This window comes from Anser brachyrhynchus, assembly GCF_964034855.1.
Source record: "Anser brachyrhynchus genome assembly, chromosome: 29".
NCBI classification, from domain to species: domain Eukaryota; kingdom Metazoa; phylum Chordata; class Aves; order Anseriformes; family Anatidae; genus Anser; species Anser brachyrhynchus.
This window is the reverse complement of record NC_137722.1, coordinates 3,272,113-3,292,672: the sequence shown is the minus strand read 5'-3', so window position 1 is coordinate 3,292,672 and position 20,560 is coordinate 3,272,113. Positions and strand designations below refer to the sequence as shown.

Genomic DNA, 20,560 nt, shown 5'->3' with positions numbered 1-20,560 from the left:
TTCCAGTTCATTTTGGAGGCTTACGATGCGGGCGGTCTGCTTGCTGTCCTTCCGCCAGTGGAGCTGCCTGTGGACCTCCTGCAGCTTGCTGCGGGCCTCGCTGCTGCTGCTGCAGCCGTGCCTCACCAGCTCCTCGGCCAGCTCCTGCTGCAGGTCCCGCGCCTGGCGGACGGCGTCGTCCCGCTGCTCTTGGAGCAACTCCTGTGCCTGGCGCCACTCGGCCTCCTTCTCACGCAGCAGCTGACGGATCTCTGTTGCCCGCTGCTTCTGGCTCAGCTCCCACAGCCGCTGCAGCTCCCGTGCCCGTTGCTGCTCCCATCTGGAGCGTAGCTTCTCAGCCAGAAGCTGCCGCTCCTGCTCTGCCATCTTCTTTATCTCGCGGGTTTCATCAGCAAAGCGGCGGTGCAGCTCCTGCGAGTGGAGACGCTCGGCCTCCAGCTGGGCCCGCAGCGCCTCCAGCTCCTGCCTGTGCTCCTCCTGCTGCACAGGCCTGCTGGGGGGTCGCGCTGGGCCCCGACGGGATGAGGGGTGACTGTGCGCCACGGGCCCCTGGCCCACACCACCCCGGATCATGGCTTAAGGAATGAGAACGATGAACGGTCACCAAACGCTGCCAGCAATAGCCACCAGCGATCGCACGGCCTGGGCCTCTGAGGGACAGCAGCCTCTGAGCCCTCAGCAGACACCGGCTCCCAGCACCGCGCAGCAGCAGAGGTCGCCTCTGCCACTGGCCCGGCCTGGGCGAGCGCGGCCTTATATAGTGTCCGGGTGATGGCGTCATAGAGGAGGGATGACGTCATATGACCTTATATGGTGCGTGCCCGCCCGGACACACCCCGACAGCCTCAGCGCAAGGGGTGCAGAGGAGGGAGGTGAAGGGTTGTTAACGAGTGCAGACGGAGCCCCCGCGCAGGTGCGCAACGAGAATGTGTCTGTGAGGCCTCAGGCACGGGCACAGCTTACGGGTCTGGGCCACGTCTGTCCTTTAGTGGGGGAAGCGTGGTAGTGATGACATACAGCATTACACAGCCATTAGCATGGGTTGTTAACGAGGGTTAACAACACCTAGAAGGGTTGTTAACGAGGTCATTTGACGTCATCCCTCCTCTATGACGCCATCACCCGGACACTAACAAGTCCTCCACTAAACCACGTCACCGAGCTCTACATCTAAACGTCTTTTAAAGGCCTCCAGGGACGGCGACTCAACCACCTCCCTGGGCAGCCCATTCCGATGCCCAACAACCCTTTCGGTAAATAAGTTCTTCTTAATACCCAACCGAAACCTGCCCTGGCGCAACTTTAGTCCGTTCCCCCTTGTCCCGTCCCCAGGCACGTGGGAGAATAGACCAACCCCCGCCTCGCTACAGCCTCCTTTAAGGTACTTATAGAGCGCGATACGGTCGCCCCTGAGCCTCCTCTTTTCCAGGCTGAACAATGCCAGCTCCCTCAGCCGCTCCTCGTAAGACTTGTTCTCCAGACCCCTCACCAGCTTCGTTGCCCTTCTCTGGACGTTTATTCGGAACTGGGCAGCACGGGGGGTTGTCTCACCAAAGCCGTGAGTCGTGCTCTCACGACGCGGCAACTTGCCGTGGTTATATGCAACAAAGCGTTACATGTGCCTGAAGTTTCACAATAAGCCTCTCCATATGCATAACCTGTCCCCGCTTTATATTAAAATTAGATCCAAGAAGTCATTTCCACAAGCTCCTACCATCTGTGCTTGCGCAGTGTCTCCTGGTAGTGGTCGCCAGGGGTTGTGGGGATGAAGGTTGGTGACTCTTCCTCACCACCGCTAGCTGACCTCTTGTCTTTGCGCAGACTCAGTTGCTGCTTGGCTCTTGTCCAAACTGCAGGACCAATTTCTGCCACTTTCTTAAGATTACTTCACGTTCTTATGAGGAACTAAACATGGTAAGGGGCCCAAGGCTTCTTGCTTCAGTTAATTTGCACGATGCAAAATGGTTAGCAAAGACATTCAGCAGCATCCACTAGTTTAATACTGTCAGCGCTCTATCTCTATTTGCTAAGATTCTCTGAACTCCCTCTCTCAGCGGCCACGTCCTCCCGCGCCTCCGAGAACTCCCCCTCCTCCATGCCCTCGCCCACGTACCAGTGCACAAAGGCACGCTTGGCGTACATCAGGTCGAACTTGTGGTCCAGGCGGGCCCAGGCCTCGGCGATGGCCGTGGTGTTGCTCAGCATGCAGACGGCGCGCTGCACCTTGGCCAGGTCCCCCCCGGGCACCACCGTGGGAGGCAGGCAGTTGATGCCCACCTTGAAACCACTCGGGCACCAGTCCGCAAACTGGATGCTGCGCTTGGTCTTGATGGTGGCGATGGCGGCGTTGATGTGCTAGGGCACCACGTCCCCGCGGTACAGCAGGCAGCACGCCATGTACTTGCCGTGCCGCGGGTCGCACTTCACCATCTGGTTGGCCGGCTCGAAGCAGGCGTTGGTGATCTCGGCCACCGAGAGCTGCTCGTGGTAAGCCTTCTCGGCCGAGATGACGGGGGCATAGGTGGCCAGGGGGAAGTGGATGCGCGGGTACGGCACCAGGTTGGTCTGGAACTCGGTCAGGTCAACATTCAGGGCCCCGTCGAAGCGCAGGGAGGCCGTGATGGAGGACACGATCTGGCCTATCAACCTGTTGAGGTTGGTGTAGGTGGGCCTCTCGATGTCCAGGTTCCTGCGGCAGATGTCGTAGATGGCCTCGTTGTCCACCATGAAGGCGCAGTCAGAGTGCTCCAGCGTGGTGTGGGTGGTGAGGATGGAGTTGTAGGGCTCCACCACGGCCGTGGAGACCTGCGGGGCCGGGTAGATGGAGAACTCCAGCTTGGACTTCTTGCCGTAGTCGACCGAGAGGCATAGGTGGCCAGGGGGAAGTGGATGTAGGGGTATGGGTGCAGTGACCCACCCCTGGGTGCTAATGGAGGGCTGGGAAGCGTCCCTCCACAGCTCACTTCTGGCACCAGCCCCAGAGCAGTGGCAGCCATGTCCCAGTGGGCAGCCGTGGCCATGTCACCATGGTGTCACCATGGTTGTCATTGTGACACGGCCGCCTCGAAGGGTACAAAGAGGGCTGCTCCCCCAGGTGCAGGTGCAGGTGAAGCCATGGAGGCAGAGGGTGCGAAGGGGTCCCTGGAGCATGCACAGGAGTCCCTGGAGAACATGGCGGAGGTCTTGGCGCAGGTCGCTCAGGCAAGGGCTGGTGTGGAAGCGGCGCTGGAGGAGTTCCTAAAGGTCTGTAACCCAGAGGCAGAAGTCCAACAGGGGCAGGGCAGAGCTGCTGGGGAGTGGTGCGATCCCCAGAATGCCTTAGTGCTTGCTGCCCTGGTTCTGGCCTGGCCTTGCAGAGCCCTGGGGATAGACTGGGGATGCCCTTTCCCACCCTGACTCCGTGCAATCTGTCCCGGTTGCTTTGCAGTGCAAACGGAGACGTGCAGAGCTGGAAGAGGCTGTTGCTGAAAGAGCCAGTATCAACAAGGTCCTGAGGGCAGGAGGGAGGGGAGATCAACATGTTTGGGGGGGGGGGGGAAGCCCCATCCAAGCATGTGTGGGTAGTCTCAGAACCTGATCCTTTGCTTCTCCAGGCTCTGAGGGAGGAGATTAAGAACCTCCAGGAGAGAAGGGAGGTTTTCAAAACGCAAACTGCCAGGTGAGTGGGGACAGGGCCCTGACCCCGACCAGGGGTAGACGGCGGGGAGGAGCTGTACAGCTTCCAGGCACCCGTGTCACAGACAGTTTGGGGGCTCCTTTCAGCTCCTCATGGCTGCTCTGGAGAGCCCTTTGCCTTCTCCTAAGCAGCTCCAAGCTTCTCTGAGCAACTCTTGACTCCTTTTAGCAATGCTGCACGACTGTGAGCAGCTCCCAGCCTCTTGTCAGAGCCCCCAAGGCCTGGGGCACGGAGAAGGCAGAGGGTGCAGGGGGTGAGTGTGGGTTTGTGCGGTGCTGGGACAATGAGATGCCTCATCCCTGCTCCAGCAGAGGCTGGGCAGCACCCTGAGCTCCTCCTGGCCACCTCAGTCAAGGGGGAGGTCCTGGCCGAGGTCTCTTCTCACAGCCCAGAAACTCTGTGGTGTCTGTAGCAGGGGGAAGAGGATGCAGGCGGCCGAGGCGCCCAAGACCTGGATGCAGGAGATGGTGGCTGCGCAGCTGGTAGGAGCTATACCCCTGCTGTGGGCCTGCGGGGGGAGGGTCTGGACTTGGCCCCAGAGGACATGGGGCCATTCACCTCAGTGGGAACGAGGGAGGGGGTCTGAGCGCCCCCAACGCCTTCCCTGGCTCACGTGCCCTAACACGTGGCCCTGCTTTGCCTTGTCCTGTAGGATGAAGAGTTGGCGTCAAGGAGGCACAGAATCAGTACTTGGCTGCGGTGAGTTGCTCTCGCAGGTCGTGGCTCCCAAGGCATTAGGCAGCTTTTGACCTCTCCAGGATAAACTGCCTCAGCATTTCTTTGTTTCCTGGGTTGGGGAAGCAGGTGGGGGGTGGCCCTCAAAGTACAGCAGAGCCAAGGGGGATAGGCAGGTTCCTCACCCCAATCCTGAGCGGCACATGTTGCTCCCAGCATGGCACGGGGTCCCATGGCAGGGTTTAAAGAGGATGAATTTATCCCTGGCTCTGTCTGAACCTTCTTCTGTTCTGCAGGAGATTAGTGCTGTCCTTTGCCGGCCTGCAGCTCGCCTTCCTCATCCTGGTCCTGCTGAAGAGGGACATCCTCCACTGGATCCTTCCTCCAGGGCTGGCATCTGCCCTTGGAAGCCATCCACCAGATGAACTGTGAAAAGAAAAGGGAACCTTGAAGAAAAGGGAAGACCCTTTCTCTTCTAACCCTGCCAATAAACTGTGGCCCTTTATCAATAACCCTACCAATAAACTGTGGTCTTTTATTAGTGGGGAAGGGCCTGCGCAGACATTCTGCACGGCTGGTGCTGACTGCATGATGCTGCTGGGCAGTTGGTGGCCTGCTGGGTATTTGATGCACCCCATTCTGAGCGATACAAAACAACAAGAATCCCAGCTCAGAAATCTGTGCTCGTCCATGTGTCGCAAAAGGAATGATGCGCTTCACTCCTAAGAGAGAAGCAGCAATAGATTTATTGCTGAAAACAGTGATGGAGCAAAGCCAAATATGCCTGCTGAATGGCTGCTTGGCAGCTTACCAGTGTGTGGGGCTAGCAGAGGGCATCAAACAGACCTCAGTGTGACCACAAGTCAGCCCAGCCTTACAGGGTGCAGTGCACACAGGGGCCTGGCACACCCCATCATTATCTGGGCACTACTGAGCGCACAACTCATACATGCTGGCCTGCTGTACGAATGAGAGGTCTGTTGGGCCTGCTGGGAACCTCTTGTCCCGATGCGGGAAACGTTTCTTGGCGCGCAACCTCAAGTTTCTTAGTGAGTGGGGCTACATCTGGCTGGTGGCCAGTCACTAGCGGTCTTCCCCAGGGCTCAGTTCTGGGGCCAATTACCTTCAACATGTTTAACAAAGATCTAGGTGCAGGAGAGGAATGGGTCCTCAGCAAGTTTGCCAATGACACTAAACTGGGAGGCACCGTTGGCTCCGTGGAAGGCTGAGAGGCTTTGCAGAAGGATCTAGACAGATTGGCACACTGGGAGATTAGTAACGGCATGAAGTTCAACAACGGAAGATGCCAGGTGCTGCACCTGGGACAGCGTAATGCTGGATGCAAGCACAGGCTGGGAGACGAGTGGCTGGAGAGAGCAGCTCAGCAGAACGGGCTCTGGAGGTGCAGCTCCACAGCAGGCTCAGCGTGAGCCAGCAGCCAAGTCCTGGCAGCCACGAGGGCAAAATGCATTCTGGAGTGCATTCAACCCAGTAAAGCCAGCCGTTAATTGTCTTGCTGCATTTAATTATCTTAATTAATTAATTAATAATTAATTTTCTTGCTGTATTTAGTACGTGTGCAGCCTCACCTTGAGTATTGTGTGCACTTCTGGGCTCCACAACACAAAAGGGATGTGGACGTCCTTGAAAGTGTCTGGAGCAGGGCAACAAAGCTGGCAAAAGGGCTGGAAGCCACGTCCTGTGAGGACAGGCTGAGGTCACCTGGGTTGTCTAGGCTGGAGAAGAGAAGGCAAAGAGGCCACCTCATTGCTTTCTACAACTTCCCGAGGAGGAGAAATGCAGAGGCAGGTGTCGATCTCTTCTCCCTGGTAACCGATGAAAGGATGCACGGGAATGGCACAAAGCTGCGCAAGGAGAGGTTCAGACTGTACCTGAGGAAAAACTGCCTTACCATGAGGGTGGTCAAACACTGGCACAGGCTTCCTGGTGAGGTGGTAACTCCCCATGCCTGTCAGTGTTCGAGAGGCATTTGGATGATGCCCTCAATAATAAGCTTTAACTTTTAGTTAACTCTGGAGTGGTTCAGCTGTTGGACTGGATGATCTTTGACGATCCCTTCCGACTCGAGCTATTCTATTCCATTCTATTCTAAAATGACCGATCCCCAGTGATGGGACCAATCCTGGAAAGGATGTGTTGCATAACTCTCTAAACCCCCTCTTTTACCCTTTTATTGCTGAGCATGACATTACATGGCGTGGAACGTCTTGTTGGTTAGTACGGTTGCTCTGCCTGGTTATGTCTCCTCCCAACCTCTGGCTCACCCCACGGCCATTCACTCGAGGGGCGGGTGTAATAGACAAATATAGTGTAAATAGGTGTAAAAATAGGTGTAAAAGAACTAGAGAAGGCCTCGATGCTGTGCAAACACTGGTCAGCAAAAGCGAACAACTTCAGCGCACTACCAGCATCGTTTTGGCCACAGCTCTAAAACACAGCACCTTACAAGCTGCTATTAAGAATATTAACTCTATCCCAGCCAGACGCAGTACAGGGGAGCAGGCCACGGCTGGAGGCCTTTGGGGCTGTTCTCATCAGTTACAGCTCATCCATCCCACAGGCACTCTGTGAAGTAGGTGCCCGAGCCGCTTCCACTTGTGGAGCTCCACATCACCCCAGAATGCCTCTGACAAGCAAGAGAATGGGAGAAGCCACCACCGCCTGAGGGAGAAGCAGCTACACCCCCCTCATTTTGAAAAGACTCGGACAAAGACTTGCATAAGTCTTTGCAAAGACTTATGACAAGATGCAGGTGAGAAAGAGCCTGACAGGGGGCTCATGCCCCAGCCCAACACTGGCTCTCCCTTCATGCGGCTCTCCTCTCCCCGTGCTTGGGATACTGGGGAATGGGCTTGCTCTCAGAACCCCTTCTGCATCTGTCACGTCTCTGGCCAGGCTGTGTGCGCTGGCGTGGGACAAGGCCACCTTAGTGAGGTGTTCCCATCCGTTCCCGGTGCTCCTGAGAGTAAGAGATGAGCTGCAAGCAGCAGCTGCAGGGCTTGGCCTCTCCCTCACGCTCAGCCCTGCTCCTAGCTCTCTGCCTGTGTTGGTGCCAAGCAAGTGCTGCAGGCAGTAAGCATGATCTGGAGCAGGTGAGAGCAGACAGAGGCCTCTCTGGATAGAAAATTGCTGCTTATGACACTGATTCGTGGAAGAACTCCACAACTCGATACTGCAACTACGATATCATCGGCATAAGCGAAACCTGGTGGGATGAGTCCTGTGACTGGGGTGTTGCGATAGATGGTTACAGGCTCTTCAGGAGGGACAGGCAGGGTAGGCGAGGTGGTGGGGTGGCGATATATGTGAAGCAGGGGCTGGACTGTGTGGAACTTCAGGTCGGCGATGGCAAAGTTGAGAGCCTCTGGGTAAGGATCAAGGGACGAACGAATAAAGGGGATGTCGTTGTGGGAGTCTATTACAGACCGCCTGGCCAGGACGATAGTGCCGATAAATTATTCTTTACAGAACTAAGAGAGGCCTCGAGATTAACTCCCCTTGTCCTTATGGGGGACTTCAACTTGCCAGACGTTAACTGGGAGTGCCACACGGCTGACACGAGCAAGTCCAGGAGGTTCATGAAGCACCTAGATGATAACTTCTTGGTGCAGATGCTAACGGAGCCAACTAGGAAAGGTGCCCTCCTAGACCTGTTGCTAGAAAACAGAGAGGGTCTGGTGGGAGATGTGGTGATTGGTGGCCGCCTTGGTCAAAGCGACCATGAAGTGGTTGAGTTCAAAATTTACGGTGACAGAAGGAAAAGTGCCACCAAAACCTCTTCCCTAGATATGGGGAAAGCGGACTTCAGGCTGCTCAGGGAACTAGTCAGCAAGGTCCCCTGGGAAACTGCTCTTGAAGGCCTCGATGTCCACCAGTGCTGGTCATTCTTTAAACGATGCCTCCTAGAAGCACAAGATCAAGCAATTCCTAAATATCGCAAGTCAGGCAGGCGGGGCAGGAGGCCGGCGTGGCTGACCAGGAACATTCTAATGGAGATTAGGCGGAAACAGAGAGTGTTTCGCTACTGGAAGGAGGGCCAGGTGTCATGGAAAGAATACAGGGATGCCGTTCGTGTTTGTAGGCAGAAAATTCGTGTGGCCAAAGCACACCTAGAGTTGAAGCTGGCTGTGTCTGTGAGAGAAAATAAAAAGGGCTTTTTCAGATATGTGAATGGAAAAAGGAGAACTAAAGAATACATAGCTAAACTAAAGAATACCGCTCCTTGATAGGGAAGGTCTCCTCACAGACAATGACATAGGCAAAGCAGAGACGCTTAACGCCTTCTTTGCCTCTGTCTTCAATGCCGATGATGGGCTTCGGGACCCAGGGTGCCCTGAGCTAGAGGACCGGGATGGTGGGGATGACAAACTCCCAACCGACCTTGAACGTGTGCGGGATTTGCTACTCCACCTGGATCCCTACAAGTCCATGGGTCCGGATGGGATTCATCCCCGGGTGCTGAAAGAGCTGGCGGACGTCATCGCGGAACCTCTCTCAATTATTTTTCAACGATCCTGGGAATTTGGAGAGGTCCCGGTAGACTGGAAGCTGGCAAATGTTGTGCCGATTTACAAGAAGGGTCAGAAAGAAGACCCTAGCAATTACAGGCCTGTCAGTCTCACGTCAGTGCCTGGTAAAATCATGGAGAAGATGGTTCTCGAACTTATTGAGGCTCACCTGGGGGACAAAGCAGTCATTGGTCCCAGCCAGCATGGGTTTGTGAAGGGCAGGTCCTGCCTAACTAACCTGATTTCCTTCTATGATAAGATCACCCGTATGATGGACCAAGGGAAACCAGCTGATGTGATTTTTTTGGACTTCAGCAAGGCTTTTGACACGGTTTCCCATAGGATCCTACTGGACAAAATGTCCACCATACAGCTAAATAAAAACATCATACGATGGGTGAGCAATTGGCTAACGGGCAGGGCCCAAAGGGTTATGGTAAATGGGGCTGCGTCAGGCTGGCGGGCGGTCACCAGTGGGGTCCCTCAAGGCTCCATATTAGGGCCGGTACTTTTCAATATTTTTATAAACGATCTGGATGTAGGAATAGAAGGTATTTTGAGCAAGTTTGCTGATGACACCAAACTTGGAGGAGTTGTGGACTCGAATGAGGGTGGAAAGGCCTTGCAGAGGGATCTGGATAGGTTGGAGAGCTGGGCGATCACCAACCGCATGAAGTTCAATAAGAGCAAGTGCCGGGTCCTGCACCTGGGACTGGGAAACCCTGGCTGCACATACAGACTGGGCGATGAGACGCTAGAGAGCAGCCTAGAAGAGAGGGATCTGGGGGTCGTGGTAGACAGCAAGTTGAATATGAGCCAGCAGTGTGCCCTGGCGGCCAGGAGGGCCAACCGTGTCCTGGGGTGCATCAAGCACGGCATCGCTAGTAGGTCAAGGGAGGTGATTGTCCCGCTCTACTCTGCGCTGGTGCGGCCTCACCTCGAGTACTGTGTGCAGTTCTGGGCACCACAGTATAAAAAGGACATGAAACTGTTGGAGAGTGTACAGAGGAGGGCTACGAAGATGGTGAAAGGCCTGGAGGGGAAGACGTACGAGGAACGGCTGAGGTCACTGGGCCTGTTCAGCCTGGAGAAGACGAGGCTGAGGGGAGACCTCATCACAGTCTACAGCTTCCTCGTAAGGGGGTGTCGAGAGGCAGGAGACCTTTTCTCCATTAACACCAGTGACAGGACCCGCGGGAACGGGGTTAAGCTGAGGCAGGGAAAATTTAGGCTCGACATCAGGAGGGGGTTCCTCACAGAGAGGGTGGTTGCACACTGGAACAGGCTCCCCAGGGAAGTGGTCACTGCACCGAGCCTGTCTGAATTTAAGAAGAGATTGGACTGTGCACTTAGTCACATGGTCTGAACTTTTGGGTAGACCTGTGCGGTATCAAGAGTTGGACTTGATGATCCTTAAGGGTCCCTTCCAACTCAGGATATTCTATGATTCTATGATAACTCAAAGCAAATGAATTATAAAGTAGGTATGTGGTTTATTTCAGCACCAGGCACATGCGGGACAGCTCCCAAAGGCATGCGCACCCCAACGCGGCAACTTGCTTGCGTTATAGACAGTAAAGAGTTACATAGGCATGAAGTTTCCCAATATGCCTATACATATGCATAACCTATCCCCGCGCGCAGTGCCTTCTGGTGGTGGTCGTCGGGGGGTCGTGGGGATGAAGGTTGGTGGCTCTTCTTCATCACCACTAGCCGACCCCCTGCCTTTGTACAGACTCAGCTGCTCCATGGCTCTTGTCCAAACCGCAAGGTCGGTCTTTTGAGACAGGTTTGGGTTTTTTTTGTTGTTTTTTTGAGACATGTTCCCCTCATTGCTTTCTACAACTTCCCGAGGAGGACAAATGCAGAGGCAGGTGTCGATCTCTTCTCCACACTCACACACTACAGCCTGCCCTGGGGGGGCACACTACAGCCGGCACTGGGGGGGGGGTGTCCTTAAGGTCAGTGGTCATTAAGGTCCCCTCCAACCCAAAGCATTCTAGGATTCTGTTTCTAAAAACACCTCTTCTGTTCCATCCCAGTAATAGTAAACAGCACAAGCAGAAATCAGCTCTGCCAGCCTGGGGTGTCCCCATGCATTCAGGTCGTCCTCATCCCCCCCGACACTCACGCTACAGCCTGCCCCATGGGTGGCCAAGGGGAGATGTTTCCCCTGCAGTTGCAGCTCTCCAGCAAAGGCCCTGGACTGAATGGAACAGGCGGTGCTGGAGCTACACCGGGGGTGCTTGGAGGGCTTGTAGGCACAGTAAAAGATGCATTTCAAACAGCCCAGCTGGGCCCTGCTCGTGTCCCGCAGCCCGAAGGAGATGCCAGCACGGATGCGCTTTGAACCAGGCCATTTACTGGGGTACTGTGTGTTACTGGCATTTACTGTGGGGTACTGAACCGGACTGTGCGGTGGGGCCTGACAAGTGTCCCTACCTTGTGTTGACCTACAGAAGACGGAGGAACTGGCGAGGAGAAGAGGTGCCTTTTCCTGGCTGTGGTGAGTGTCCCCTCAGGTGCCCTGTGCCCACCCAGGTTCCCCTGCAGCGACTGGGATGGCCAGGACGCCTGCTGCGGCGTGTTTGCCCAATGCCGAGGTGTCTTCCTGGGCTTGTGGAGGCTCACGTCCAAGCCTGTCCGAATGAGCAATGAGAAATGCCTGGAGGGGCAGCCTGTGGGGCTCCCAGAACAGCCCCCTCTGGCATGGGTGCGGGATGCGTCCAGCCTGCCCTTTTTCCAGCTCTTTTTCTGCCCCACAGGACGTTCTGCCTGATCTTTGTGTGCGTGGAGCTGGCCGTCACTTTCATGCTCGGTGTCGCGGTGCTCTACGCCTCCTATTACGACCGGGAGTTCTTCTACCACCTGCTGCTTCATGTGCTGCCAGAAGACATCTTCACTGACCTGGCACACTTCCTTGAAGAGACCCTGTCTCTGGTCAGTGAGGGCGTGCTGTCCCACTGACATCTCCTCTAAATAAAACCGAGGCTGCTCTGCCCAGTTCCTCTGTGCCTGTGCAAGAAAGGGAACTGACCAGGAAAAAAACAAGTACTGAGTCCCTCTACAGATAGGTAGGAGAAACTTCACGTTTGCAGGGCCCCGGGGGACTTCAAGCACCATCTGTCTGCTGGAGGGATAACACCGCAAGACATCAGCAATCCGGGAGGGTCCTGGGGTGCGCTGATGGCAGCTTCCTCACCTGCCTGCTATCCCGAGCAGTGGATATGTATGGGGTGAGCAGCCCCTCACCCCAATCCTGAGCGGGGGCTGCTGTTCCCAGCATGGCATAGAGTCTAGGGAAGGGTTTAAAGAAGATGGTAGGAACAAGTCAGGACTGAACTGGTCCTCACAGCTCCTCGCGCTTTGAACCAGGGCATTTAGTGGGGTAAATCCAGGTATGGGGGGCAGTGACCCACCCCTGGGTGCTGTTGACCACTGGTCAATATGCAGATCCCTGAGGAATGCCACTCGTTACTGGTTTCTGGCTGGACACTGAGCCTCTGACCGCTACTCTTTGAGTGCAACCATCTCGCCAATTCCTTACCCACCGAGTTGTCCGTCCATCCGATCCATGTCTCTCCAGTTTAGAGATCATGGGGGACAGTGCAAGTGCTTTGCACGAGTCCAGGTAGATGATGTCCGTTGCTCTTTCCCTACCCACCAATGCTGCAACCCCATCATAGAAGGGCACCAGATTTGTCAGGCATGATCTGCCCCGAGTGAAGCCGTGTTGTCTGTCACCAATCGCCTCCTTATTTTCTATAGCCCTCAGCAACAACTTCTCAGGTACGACGGACAGTGGGTGGTGAAGGCTGTGCACCCCCACAAAGGGAGGAAGGCCATGGGGGGAGCTTTGCTCCCCTTTAACAGGGAGGAGGAGAACTCCATTTTCACTTGCGTGTGCCCCCACTCCTATATGACCCCCTTTCCCCTCACCAGTTCAACTCCTACTCTAGGGCATCCCCCCCACAGTTACCCCCAACTACGTGCCCCGGGTGCCCCCAGCACCGTGTGTTCCCTCCCCTAGTGCCCCCCCCCAGCACGCCCCACAGCACAGAACCTTCCAGAGCGCCCCCCCCCACCCAGCCCGGCCCTGCCTCAGCTCTGCTCATTCGGACAGGCTTGGACCTGTTCAGTACCGGTTCAGTACCCCACAGTAAATGCCAGTAACACACAGTACCCCAGTAAATGCCCTGGTTCAAAGCGCGTCCGTGCTGGCATCTCCTTCGGGCTGCGGGACACGAGCAGGGCCCAGCTGGGCTGTTTGAAATGCATCTTTTACTGTGCCTACAAGCCCTCCAAGCACCCCCGGTGTAGCTCCAGCACCGCCTGTTCCATTCAGTCCAGGGCCTTTGCTGGAGAGCTGCAACTGCAGGGGAAACATCTCCCCTTGGCCTCCCATGGGGCAGGCTGTAGCGTGAGTGTGGGGGGGATGAGGACGACCTGAATGCATGGGGACACCCCAGGCTGGCAGAGCTGATTTCTGCTTGTGCTGTTTATTATTACTGGGATGGAACAGAAGAGGTGTTTTTAGAAACAGAATCCTAGAAGGCTTTGGGTTGGAGGGGACCTTAATGACCACTGACCTTAAGGACACCCCCTCCCAGTGCCCCCCCCCAGCACGCCCCACAGCACAGAACCTTCCAGAGCGCCCCCCCCCACCCAGCCCGGCCCTGCCTCAGCTCTGCCTCCCGCCTGAGGGTGGTGAAGGCTCTGCACCCCCACAAAGGGAGGAAGGCTTGTAGCTCCCAGGTCTTCCATTTTCCCCTTTGTAGAATGGGGGCTATGTTTCCTCTCCTCCAGTCAGTGGGAACTACTTAAACAGACTTCCACAGCCTCTCCTGTATGATGGCCAGTGGCTTAGCAAGTCCACCGGTTCCCTCAGGCCCCGTGGACGTAGCTCACTGGGAAACTACTGGTGGGGACATGGGAGTTGAAATAGTGAGGGGAAAGGGGGACATATGGGAGTGGGGGCACAGGCGAGTGAAAATGGGGGGCACGCTGGGGGGCACGGGGGATTCTCAGGGAGCCTGTTGGTTGTGCTCCCAGATGGCTGCACGACGGCGGTGCTGTAGCGCAGGTTTGCGCTTTTGTTCCAAAGGGCAAAGTGACAGCGGAGCCCAGCAGAGCCTTCTCTTTGAGGCCCCTGAAGCTCTCCTGCAGGCAGCCAGGAGGGGACAGCTCACTCGAGGCCACACCTGAGGAGAAACAAGGTGCTTGTGGCAGAGCCGGGTGAACGATGGCGGCAGCAGGCACGGTGGGCCTGCAGCAGGCTTCCAGAAGCAGCAATGGTGTGAAATGCGTCACAGCTGGCACAGACCGCTGCCCCGAGCACACCTGGGCCGTTGGTCCAAAGGGGAAAGTGGGTTCTGAAAGAGCCGGGCCTTTCCAAGCAGCTCGTAGCAGGGAGCAGAAGCTTCACAAGTTACAGGCTGAGCAGCCTTTCCACAGCCCCCTGACGACTTTTTCAGTGGGGATCCAGCCACCCCTCTAGACCCTGCCTGGTCATACCATCCCCACCACGGTGGGTATGGTGTTCTGGGTCTGCCTGGGATGGACTCAACCTTCCCCACAGCAGCCCATGCAGCACTATGCTCTGTACTTCTGGCTAGAACTGACTTGATATTGCACCAATGTGTTTTGTCTACTGCTGAGCCGTGCTGGCACAGCATCAGGACTCCCACAGCGCCCTCCCTCTGCCACCCCCCAGCCCCAAATCCAGTCGGCTGGCTGTGGGCAAGAGGTGGGGAGGGGGCATTGCCAGGGCAGCTGACCCAAAAAGACCAAAGGGATAGTCCATACGGCAACGTCACGCTCAGCAATAAAAGCTGTGGAAGGGGAGGGAGAAGGGGGGGAGACACAGGGGACACAGATTCCTTGGTCAAGATCTTTATTTATTCCTCCGATTCCTCCGTTTCTTCCTTCCTCTCCTGCTGCAAGATCTCAGCTCATCATCGCTATCCTGCAGGAGATCACGTAGCTCTGGAGGCACAGTTGTCACCAGGTCATCGTCTGAAACTTCTTCTACCAAATTAGAGGGGACAAATCCTCTCGTGCCATCCGTCAGCTCTCCCACAAACCAGCCGTCTTCATCCATGTCTCCATAGACATAGACGTATTCTCCCGCAGTCAGAGGAAGCTCTGCTTCGGGGTGCTCATTAGGACCCTCGAAAGGATCGTAGCTGTATCGAGCTAAAAATTTTCGAAGTTTTAGCGATTCTTCTTCCGAGGACTGCAGGATGAAGGACACATGCTCTGCTCCTGCTTCTTCGTTCCCATGCACAGGGCCCTGGTCTGAAAGAAGGCGGCACCCAGGACTGTTGTGTGCGGCATCTGATGTCGAGGTGCTTGTGTGGGATGCCGGGACCTTGGTTGCCTCCTCAGAAACATCAGAGCTGTCTTCGCGGTTGCAAAGGTCATGGGACTGCTCTGCATAGGCCTGTGCTGTGGGAGAAGATGTCACCTGTGGTAGTCCTGAACCGACACGGTTGGATTCTTTTCTTTTTTCTTGCTCAAGTTGCTGAGAGAGCATCTCCCATTGTTGACTTTGGTGCTGATTCTGTTTCTCTAATTCTCTCAGCTGCGCTTGAGACGCTTGCGTGTCTTCCTCATGTGTCCTTCTTTGCTCTGCCCAAGCCCTCTGCAAATGCTCAACTTCCTCTTTCTTCTTCTGCAGCAGTCGCCTTGTTTCCTCGAGGTCGTTCTCCTGTTGTTGCCTTCGTCCTGCCAGTTGTTTCATGGCTTTCAGTTCACAACCCAGATCTTGCAGTCGTGTTTGAAGACGTTTGGCCTCTCCGATGGCAGAATTTCGCTGCTCTGTCACTTGCACGAGTTTCCCCTTCAGAGCAGCGTTGTCAGATCGAACCTCGTCTATCCGCTCCTTCTGCCCACGGAGCTGAGAATTTTCTTCTGCGCGCCTGGCATTTTCATTTGTCATCTCTCTCAGACGCACTTTCAGCTCCTCGTACCTTTGCTGCAGTCTTGAGCGTTCCTGATCCAGGTTCCTGTGAGGCCTAAGTTTTGTCCCAGCCTCGGTTTCCGATTCCCCTCTCTGCTGCTGGTCGACCTGCTCTGTCTTTGCAGCAGTCTTTCCAGATTTCAGGTCGGTCTCTTTCAGTTGCCTGGTGTTTTCTTTCAGGTGCTTGGTAAGGAGGCCTAGCATACTAGTCTTCTGCTGGAGCCTCTCCACCTCCTCCCCCAGTTCCAGAGCGCTTTCCTTCCCCAGAAGGCGGGTCTCCTCTTGAAGGACACCGCATTGCCTCTGCAGGTCCTCCAGGGCATGCTGCAGATGAGCTTTCTCCTGCAGCAGCTGGCTGTCTCCACTGCCAGGTGGGCAGGCCTCTTGTTGCGCTGCCACCTGAACACCCACGTCTGTGACCGCCCGCCCGCAGCTCTTCCCTTCTCCCTGGAGGTGAGCTTTTAAGCTGGAGTGGGTTGTCTGCTGCCCTCCTCCCCCAGCAGCACCAGATGCACCGGGGCTCTTCGAAGAGCAGGTCCCGGTGGTCCCTGCGCCCAGGCGAGTCTGCAGGCGGTGCCAGGCCGCAGCCCTGTCTTCGCTGTGGGAGGCAGACGGCCTCCCCTCAGCCTGCTCCAGGATGTACTGCTGGAAGAGCCTTCTCTGCAGTTCCAGTTCATTTTGGAGGCTTACGATGCGGGCGGTCTGCTTGCTGTCCTTCCGCCAGTGGAGCTGCCTGTGGACCTCCTGCAGCTTGCTGCGGGCCTCGCTGCTGCTGCTGCAGCCGTGCCTCACCAGCTCCTCGGCCAGCTCCTGCTGCAGGTCCCGCGCCTGGCGGACGGCGTCGTCCCGCTGCTCTTGGAGCAACTCCTGTGCCTGGCGCCACTCGGCCTCCTTCTCACGCAGCAGCTGACGGATCTCTGTTGCCCGCTGCTTCTGGCTCAGCTCCCACAGCCGCTGCAGCTCCCGTGCCCGTTGCTGCTCCCATCTGGAGCGTAGCTTCTCAGCCAGAAGCTGCCGCTCCTGCTCTGCCATCTTCTTTATCTGGCGGGTTTCATCAGCAAAGCGGCGGTGCAGCTCCTGCGAGTGGAGACGCTCGGCCTCCAGCTGGGCCCGCAGCGCCTCCAGCTCCTGCCTGTGCTCCTCCTGCTGCACAGGCCTGCTGGGGGGTCGCGCTGGGCCCCGACGGGATGAGGGGTGACTGTGCGCCACGGGCCCCTGGCCCACACCACCCCGGATCATGGCTTAAGGAATGAGAACAATGAACGTTCACCAAACGCTGCCAGCAATAGCCACCAGCAATCGCACGGCCTGGGCCTCTGAGGGACAGCAGCCTCTGAGCCCTCAGCAGACACCGGCTCCCAGCACCGCGCAGCAGCAGAGGTCGCCTCTGCCACTGGCCCGGCCTGGGCGAGCGCGGCCTTATATAGTGTCCAGGTGATGGCATCATAGAGGAGGGATGACGTCATATGACCTCGTTAACAACCCTTCTAGGGGTTGTTAACCCTCGTTAACAGCCCATGCTAATGGCTGTGTAATGCTGTATGTCATCACTACCACGCTTCCCCCACTAAAGGACAGACGTGGCCCAGACCCGTAAGCTGTGCCCGTGCCTGAGGCCTCACAGACACATTCTCGTTGCGCACCTGCGCGGGGGCTGCGTCTGCACTCGTTAACAACCCTTCACCTCCCTCCTCTGCACCCCTTGCGCTGAGGCTGTCGGGGTGTGTCCGGGCGGGCACGCACCATATAAGGTCATATGACGTCATCCCTCCTCTATGACGCCATCACCCGGACACTATATAAGGCCGCGCTCGCCCAGGCCGGGCCAGTGGCAGAGGCGACCTCTGCTGCTGCGCGGTGCTGGGAGCCGGTGTCTGCTGAGGGCTCAGAGGCTGCTGTCCCTCAGAGGCCCAGGCCGTGCGATCGCTGGTGGCTATTGCTGGCAGCGTTTGGTGAACGTTCATCGTTCTGAATCCTTAAGCCATGATCCGGGGTGGTGTGGGCCAGGGGCCCGTGGCGCACAGTCACCCCTCATCCCGTCGGGGCCCAGCGCGACCCCCCAGCAGGCCTGTGCAGCAGGAGGAGCACAGGCAGGAGCTGGAGGCGCTGCGGGCCCAGCTGGAGGCCGAGCGTCTCCACTCGCAGGAGCTGCACCGCCGCTTTGCTGATGAAACCCGCCAGATAAAGAAGATGGCAGAGCAGGAGCGGCAGCTTCTGGCTGAGAAGCTACGCTCCAGATGGGAGCAGCAACGGGCATGGGAGCTGCAGCGGCTGTGGGAGCTGAGCCAGAAGCAGCGGGCAACAGAGATCCGTCAGCTGCTGCGTGAGAAGGAGGCCGAGTGGCGCCAGACACAGGAGTTGCTCCAAGAGCAGCGGGACGACGCCGTCCGCCAGGCGCGGGACCTGCAGCAGGAGCTGGCCGAGGAGCTGGTGAGGCACGGCTGCAGCAGCAGCAGCGAGGCCCGCAGCAAGCTGCAGGAGGTCCACAGGCAGCTCCACTGGCGGAAGGACAGCAAGCAGACCGCCCGCATCGTAAGCCTCCAAAATGAACTGGAACTGCAGAGAAGGCTCTTCCAGCAGTACATCCTGGAGCAGGCTGAGGGGAGGCCGTCTGCCTCCCACAGCGAAGACAGGGCTGCGGCCTGGCACCGCCTGCAGACTCGCCTGGGCGCAGGGACCACCGGGACCTGCTCTTCGAAGAGCCCCGGTGCATCTGGTGCTGCTGGGGGAGGAGGGCAGCAGACAACCCACTCCAGCTTAAAAGCTCACCTCCAGGGAGAAGGGAAGAGCTGCGGGCGGGCGGTCACAGACGTGGGTGTTCAGGTGGCAGCGCAACAAGAGGCCTGCCCACCTGGCAGTGGAGACAGCCAGCTGCTGCAGGAGAAAGCTCATCTGCAGCATGCCCTGGAGGACCTGCAGAGGCAATGCGGTGTCCTTCAAGAGGAGACCCGCCTTCTGGGGAAGGAAAGCGCTCTGGAACTGGGGGAGGAGGTGGAGAGGCTCCAGCAGAAGACTAGTATGCTAGGCCTCCTTACCAAGCACCTGAAAGAAAACACCAGGCAACTGAAAGAGACCGACCTGAAATCTGGAAAGACTGCTGCAAAGACAGAGCAGGTCGACCAGCAGCAGAGAGGGGAATCGGAAACCGAGGCTGGGAAAAAACTTAGGCCTCACAGGAACCTGGATCAGGAACGCTCAAGACTGCAGCAAAGGTACGAGGAGCTGAAAGTGCGTCTGAGAGAGATGACAAATGAAAATGCCAGGCGCGCAGAAGAAAATTCTCAGCTCCGTGGGCAGAAGGAGCGGATAGACGAGGTTCGATCTGACAACGCTGCTCTGAAGGGGAAACTCGTGCAAGTGACAGAGCAGCGAAATTCTGCCATCGGAGAGGCCAAACGTCTTCAAACACGACTGCAAGATCTGGGTTGTGAACTGAAAGCCATGAGACAACTGGCAGGACGAAGGCAACAACAGGAGAACGACCTCGAGGAAACAAGGCGACTGCTGCAGAAGAAGAAAGAGGAAGTTGAGCATTTGCAGAGGGCTTGGGCAGAGCAAAGAAGGACACATGAGGAAGACACGCAAGCGTCTCAAGCGCAGCTGAGAGAATTAGAGAAACAGAATCAGCACCAAAGTCAACAATGGGAGCTGCTCTCTCAGCAACTTGAGCAAGAAAAAAGAAAAGAATCCAACCGTGTCGGTTCAGGACTACCACAGGTGACATCTTCTCCCACAGCACAGGCCTATGCAGAGCAGTCCCATGACCTTTGCAACCGCGAAGACAGCTCTGATGTTTCTGAGGAGGCAACCAAGGTCCCGGCATCCCACACAAGCACCTCGACATCAGATGCCGCACACAACAGTCCTGGGTGCCGCCTTCTTTCAGACCAGGGCCCTGTGCATGGGAACGAAGAAGCAGGAGCAGAGCATGTGTCCTTCATCCTGCAGTCCTCGGGAGAAGAATCGCTAAAACTTCGAAAATTTTTAGCTCGATACAGCTACGATCCTTTCGAGGGTCCTAATGAGCACCCCGAAGCAGAGCTTCCTCTGACTGCGGGAGAATACGTCTATGTCTATGGAGACATGGATGAAGACGGCTGGTTTGTGGGAGAGCTGACGGATGGCACGAGAGGATTTGTCCCCTCTAATTTGGTAGAAGAAGTTTCAGACGATGACCTGGTGACAACTGTGCCTCCAGAGCTACGTGATCTCCTGCAGGATAGCGATGATGAACTGAGATCTTGCAGCAGGAGAGGAAGGAAGAAACGGAGGAATCGGAGGAATAAATAAAGATCTTGACCAAGGAATCTGTGTCCCCTGTGTCTCCCCCCCTTCTCCCTCCCCTTCCACAGCTTTTATTGCTGAGCGTGACGTTGCCGTATGGACTATCCCTTTGGTCTTTTTGGGTCAGCTGCCCTGGCAATGCCCCCTCCCCACCTCTTGCCCACAGCCAGCCGACTGGATTTGGGGCTGGGGGGTGGCAGAGGGAGGGCGCTGTGGGAGTCCTGATGCTGTGCCAGCACGGCTCAGCAGTAGACAAAACACATTGGTGCAATATCAAGTCAGTTCTAGCCAGAAGTACAGAGCATAGTGCTGCATGGGCTGCTGTGGGGAAGGTTGAGTCCATCCCAGGCAGACCCAGAACACCATACCCACCGTGGTGGGGATGGTATGACCAGGCAGGGTCTAGAGGGGTGGCTGGATCCCCACTGAAAAAGT

At 56.7% G+C, this 20,560-nt stretch overlaps 1 pseudogene across 1 annotated transcript; it reads right to left on the bottom strand.

Moving 5' to 3' along the window:
* Positions 1 to 1,986: 1,986 nt before the first annotated feature.
* On the bottom strand, positions 1,987 to 3,006 carry LOC308183973 (tubulin alpha-1A chain-like; annotated as a pseudogene). The gene has a single exon. The product of its transcript is annotated as a tubulin alpha-1A chain-like (transcript).
* Positions 3,007 to 20,560: the final 17,554 nt, after the last annotated feature.